We start from the raw sequence: 6,463 nt of genomic DNA on the forward strand, positions 1-6,463 counted from the left end.
TGTTATCCTCTCAAAAAGGATCCCGAGGATCAGCCGTGCTTGGTTTCCTTCAAGTCGAGACCCACTTGGCCATCTGAACAAATCTACCCTCAGCAAGCCAGCCTTGCTACCAATGAAGTTCTGCATTTAAAAGGACCAGCCCTGTGGAGGACATTAATCCAAAATGACTTCTCTTATGGAGGCAAAAAGATTTCATGCCACTATTTCTGACAACAGCAGGGGAGCTCTGCTTAATGTCACGAGGAATGCAGGCATCCCAAGGTTACTCGAATGTTCTGTTCCAGAGAACTGCCGGCAAATCAAATTTTCCTAAAGTCAGAAGCAATTTTCCCCAAAAGCAAATATGTGTAGATATTCAAATGTTTGAGAAACTCAGTAGAAAACAGCATCTAAAGGAAGTGTAACCAATGTTTTGGACACAAGCCCTTCATTAGCAAAAAGCATGCAGAGCCTGAATAAAAAGGGTTGGCAGAGGAAAGGGAGGGGCAGGGGGAGGAGTACAGGGTAACAGGTAAGAAAGAGGTCGTAGGTGGAAGGGTAGAAGGGAAAAGCAGAGAGGTGACCGAGGGTGGGGTGGGTGGGGATAGCTCTCTGATGGAGAGAGAAGGGAAGGGGTGGGGAAACTGGAAGAAAGAAGACAGAGGGATGGGGAAAGAGAGAGAGAGGATCAACAGCAATTGGAGAAGTTGATGTTAATGCCTTCTGGTTGGAGTGCCCAGATAGAATATTGGGTGTTGTTCCTCCAATTTGCACAAGGTCATAGACAGACACATCAGTGTGGGACTGGTTGGGTGCTGGGGAGGCCCCATTATTACAGTAGGAAAAGCAAAGGTGCTAAACGAAATGATCTCCCAACCAGTGTCCAGTCCTCTTCGACGTAGAGAGGCCACAATGGGAGCACCACATGCAGTAGATGACCTCATGATGACCACATGAACTGTTGCTCACCTTGGAAGGACTTTTGGCCTTAATTTAGTTTTGAGTCAAGAACTTCCACAATGATGCTTTTAATGTTGTTTGATCTGGAAAAGAAATATCAAATCATCTTCTGAAGACACAAGAGGCTCAACTTCTGGACTCTGCCAGAAAAAAATCAGGTCAAACAGCAGTGGGAGACAAAGGATGCTCGACATTGATGAAGGGTTCCAGTACAACTAGAGCGAACAACCGGTATCTGAACGTTTAAAAAAAAAGATGGTTGTCGACTTCAGGAGGGCCCAGGGAGATCACACTCCCCTGACCATTGACGGCCCCACCGTTGAGGTCGTCAAGAATATCAAGTTCCTTGGAGTGCACCTGGTGGAGAATCTCTCCTGGCCCCTTAACACCAAGGAAGCACAGCAGCAGGTGGAGGAAAGTCCATCTCCCACCCTCTATCCTCACTACATTCTACAGAGGATGTATTAAGAGCATCCTGTGCCACTGTAACACCGCCTAGTTTGGAACCTGTATCCCCCCTCAGATCGCAAGACCCTGCAGAGGATAGTGAAGTCAGTGGAAAAGACCTTTGGGGAACCTCTTCCAAGCATGAAGTACGTCGACTACATTAGAGGCAGAAGGAAAACAATAAGCATTGTGAAAGACTCCACACATCCTACATGCAAACCATTCTCCCTTCTGCCATTTGGCAGGAGGTACTGTTGCACTTGGCCCCTTGGGTCCAGAGTGGGAGACAGCTTTTTCCCCCCATGCCATCAGGTTCCTGAACTCCCAGTACAGATGAGGATAGCGTACCATGGATAGTACCTTAATATTTTAAGGGTGTCAACTACTTTGCTAACTGTAAATATGCTTCGTGGTCCTGAAGAAACGCTATCTCATCCTATCATACGAGCACAGTATGAACAATAAGTAAAGTTGACTTGACTATAAACAAAATATTCATCATCCTCTTTCTCCCACTGATGCTGCTCGACTTGCTGAGCTCCTCCAGCAGATTGTTAGCTGCTTTATTATTTTTATGCCATGGTAATATTTCAATATCTGTTGTTTATATGGAACTAACAGCATCCTTCATTTTATACACTGTGTGCAAAAGGCAAGTAACTGTGGGCTAGCTCGCTTGTAGTTGGGAAAATGCCTGAAGCTATCATTAAGGAAGACACAGTGATATACCTAGATACAAGTTGTCCATCAGGCAGGTGTAGCGTGGATTCAGGAAGCACAGATCCCATTTACAGGTATACCTCGCCTTTCGCAAGCCAAAATGGCATAAAGCGAAGAAGCAATTACCAATAATTTATATGGAATTTTTTGGAGCATTCCCAGACCCAAAAAGTAACCCACCAGATCATACCAAATAACACACAAAACCTAAAATTACATTAACATACAGTAAAAGCATGAACGATGTTAAATACACAGCCTACATAAAGTAGTGTAGTTTCACTACACTATTGAGAAAACAGCGAGTTTTGACACGCCCGCTGGCCACCCTGTGACACCCTGCCGGCTGCCTTTTCGAATTTGTATAAAGTGAGTAGTCTTAAAGTGGGATATACCTGTATTATGTACTAGAGTACATAATGAATACAGTGTATCGAGGGGATCAGATTGATATTGTAAAAGAACGAGAGGGAATCTTACAGAAACATACAAAATTATGAAAGGCAAATGATAAGAGAGAGAAAGGCAAGTTGTTCATGTTGCTGGGGGCAGCTAGATCTACGCCAAAATAACCACAAGACCCAGGGTAGTAGACTTAGGATGATGTTTTTCCCAGAATTTGGAATTTGCTGCCCATTGAAGCAGTGGATGCTGTCTCAGTAAATATATTTAAGACATAGTTGGATAGATTTTTTACATAGTAGAATTAAGGGATATGGGAAAAGGCAGGTAGGTGGAAATGAGACGATCATCAGTCATGATCTTACTGAATGGTGGAGCAGGCTCAATGGGCTGAATGGCCAATGCTTGCTCCTTTCGTTATATTCTTATGTACACATGGATTTCCAAAAAAAACACGGATCAGGGTGCATGGAGTTGAGAGCAATGTCTCACCATCGTTAGAGGATTGGTCAACCAAAAGGCAGCAGAGTTAGGATAAATGGGTGTTTCTCGGCTTGGAAATCAGCAGGGAGCAGAGTCCTGGAGGGTCCTGAGCTCACATCTGTTCATGATGTACTGCATTTGATGGCATATAGGATGCACCTCCCCCCCCACCCCCCCCAAAAAAAAAGCCTCAAAAACCACCCCAGGTCCTATATGCGAAGGTGACATTTTGAGGCTGCCATTTTGAAAGATGGCAGCAGGAGGAACACTTAAGCTACTCACCCATTCCTCTGGAGTTACCGTCGCTCACTTCCCCTGGTGCTCTCCCTCCACCTCGTGTCCCTCCCTCCTGTCGCTCGCTCTCTCCCACAGTGCTTTGAGGGGAGCGCTGGGCCTCAACGATCAGGCTTTGTTCGACGAGCACAGCTCCCCAAACAGAATGAATGAGGCACCCCCGCACCTCACTCAATTTGCTCAGGGTTCCTGTCGCTCGTTCCCTCCTGTCGCTCGCTCTCTCCCATAGTGCTTTGAGGGAGCGCTGGGCCTCGATGATCATACTCGTTGAAAAAAGCCTGATTGAGGCCCAGCACTTCCCTCAAAGCACTGTGGGAGAGAGGGAGGGAGCCATTGACGGGAAGAGAGCAAAATGAGGTAAATATACTAAAACAATTTTTTCCTGAAACCTCATGTTATAAATGAGGGTGGGTCCCATCAAATACATGTATTAATAATTTGAAAGAGGGGACTGAGTGCAGCGTTTCCATGTTTGCTAAATGACACTAAACTACAGTGATTTCTCCCCTAACCTCCCCTCCCCCAATGAGGAGCAGCAATGGAGAGAATTTAGTTCGTTGAGTCCTTGCAAATCAGATCCTCTATTCTGCGGATTGTGTGCACTTATCCAGCAACCAAGCTCACAAAGTCGTCATATTATTTACAACATTCAAAAGGCACTTCACCCCTTCAAGATATTCTAAAGTAGCATGACAAATTCAAAACCTCTTTCATGTGGCAACTTCCACATTCACAGATATCCAAGCTCCGAAAAACTGCTTTTACTGTGCACCCATTCTTCTTCTTTGGCTTGGCTTTGCGGACGAAGATTTATGGAGGGGGTAAAAAGTCCACGTCAGCTGCAGGCTCGTTTGTGGCTGACAAGTCCGATGCGGGACAGGCAGACACGATTGCAGCGGTTGCAAGGGAAAATTGGTTGGTTGGGGTTGGGTGTTGGGTTTTTCCTCCTTTGCCTTTTGTTCGTGAGGTGGGCTCTGCGGTCTTCTTCAAAGGAGGTTGCTGCCCGCCAAACTGTGAGGCGCCAAGATGCACGGTTTGAGGCGTTATCAGCCCACTGGCGGTGGTCAATGTGGCAGGCACCAAGAGATTTCTTTAGGCAGTCCTTGTACCTTTTCTTTGGTGCACCTCTGTCACGGTGGCCAGTGGAGAGCTCGCCATATAACAGGATCTTGGGAAGGCGATGGTCCTCCATTCTGGAGACGTGACCCATCCAGCACAGCTGGATCTTCAGCAGCGTGGACTCGATGCTGTCGACCTCTGCCATCTCGAGTACTTCGACATTAGGGGTGTAAGCGCTCCAATGGATGTTGAGGATGGAGCGGAGACAACGCTGGTGGAAGCGTTCTAGGAGCCGTAGGTGGTGCCGGTAGATGACCCATGATTCGGAGCCGAACAGGAGTGTGGGTATGACAACGGCTCTGTATACGCTTATCTTTGTGAGGTTTTTCAGTTGGTTGTTTTTCCAGACTCTTTTGTGTAGTCTTCCAAAGGCGCTATTTGCCTTGGCGAGTCTGTTGTCTATCTCATTGTCGATCCTTGTATCTGATGAAATGGTGCAGCCGAGATAGGTAAACTGGTTGACCGTTTTGAGTTTTGTGTGCCCGATGGAGATGTGGGGGGGCTGGTAGTCATGGTGGGGAGCTGGCTGATGGAGGACCTCAGTTTTCATCAGGCTGACTTCCAGGCCAAACATTTTGGCAGTTTCCGCAAAGCAGGACGTCAAGCGCTGAAGAGCTGGCTCTGAATGGGCAACTAAAGCGGCATCATCTGCAAAGAGTAGTTCACGGACAAGTTTCTCTTGTGTCTGCCGGATGTAAACAGCGTCTTCATTGTTGGGGTCTTTCATGGCTTGGTTCAGCATCATGCTGAAGTAGATTGAAAAGAGGGTTGGTGCGAGAACACAGCCTTGCTTCACGCCATTGTTAATGGAGAAGGGTTCAGAGAGCTCATTGCTGTATCTGACCCGACCTTGTTGGTTTTCGTGCAGTTGGATAATCATGTTGAGGAACTTTGGGGGACATCCGATGCGCTCTAGTATTTGCCAAAGCCCTTTCCTGCTCACAGTGTCGAAGGCTTTGGTGAGGTCAACAAAGGTGATGTAGAGTCCTTTGTTTTGTTCTCTGCACTTTTCTTGGAGCTGTCTGAGGGCAAAGTCCATGTCAGTGGTTCCTCTGTTTGCGCGAAAGCCGCACTGTGATTCTGGGAGAATATTCTCGGCGACACTAGGTATTATTCTATTTAGTAGAATCCTAGCGAAGATTTTGCCTGCAATGGAGAGCAACGTGATTCCCCTGTAGTTTGAGCAGTCTGATTTCTCGCCTTTGTTTTTGTACAGGGTGATGATGGTGGCATCACGAAGATCCTGAGGCAGTTTACCTTGGTCCCAACAAAGCTTGAAAAACTCATGCAGTTTGGCATGCAGAGTTTTGCCGCCAGCCTTCCAGACTTCTGGGGGGATTCCATCCCCCCAGAAGTAATGGGTACTGTGCACCCATTACTAGGTGAGTGAATGAACCAATGAATCTGGAAGTTTAAAACGTGACCAGATAAATGAGTTTAGAAGGATCCAAGAGACAGCCTTTCTCTTCAGTGAGGTCTGTAGGTCAGCAACAAGACAAGAGGCTTGTAGATGTGACAAAGTATAGAGATAATTCTACAGTAAGCCAGCTTGGATGAAAGCCTCATGTTCTACCACAGTACCCAAACTAGTTTTCATTACACTAGACAACAAAGATTTTGCATCTGAACACATGTGAATATCCTGTTTTTTTTTAAAAGATACAACCTATTTTTGTGATTTCCTGACACATTTTAAGTCTACTTAATTTTTTTTTTAAATTTAGACATATGGCACGTAAAAGGACATTTCGGCCAACAAGTCCATGCCGCCCAATTTACACCCAATTAGCCTATACCCACGGGGACACATACAAACTGGCGCTGTCGAGGCATTGCACTACCTGCTACGCCAAGCCTCTACTTCAAGCATACAAAAGCACAAGGTGCAACGTGTCATTGACAATTAATGTTTTTCATTCGCACTTGGACGTCTTCCCTGCTGATCTCAGCGCCATCAATGACGAACACGGTGATATGTTTCACCAGGACATTGCCACCATGGAAATGCGGTATCAGGGCAACAGGAATCCATCAATGCTGGCCGACTATCATTGGACAC

The 6,463-nt window shown here is 46.3% G+C and overlaps 1 protein-coding gene across 2 annotated transcripts in view; it reads right to left on the reverse strand.

Moving 5' to 3' along the window:
• The window catches only part of LOC138751101 (casein kinase I), a 34,713-nt gene extending 33,690 nt beyond the window's left edge, over positions 1-1,023 (reverse strand). For both annotated transcript variants that reach the window (XM_069913179.1, XM_069913178.1), the window contains exon 1: positions 949-1,023. The gene's annotated coding sequence lies outside the window, so the exon portion shown is untranslated. The remainder of the gene's footprint in view (positions 1-948) is intronic.
• Positions 1,024-6,463: the final 5,440 nt, after the last annotated feature.

Source organism: Narcine bancroftii, unplaced genomic scaffold (assembly GCF_036971445.1).
Source record: "Narcine bancroftii isolate sNarBan1 unplaced genomic scaffold, sNarBan1.hap1 Scaffold_691, whole genome shotgun sequence".
Classification (NCBI taxonomy): domain Eukaryota; kingdom Metazoa; phylum Chordata; class Chondrichthyes; order Torpediniformes; family Narcinidae; genus Narcine; species Narcine bancroftii.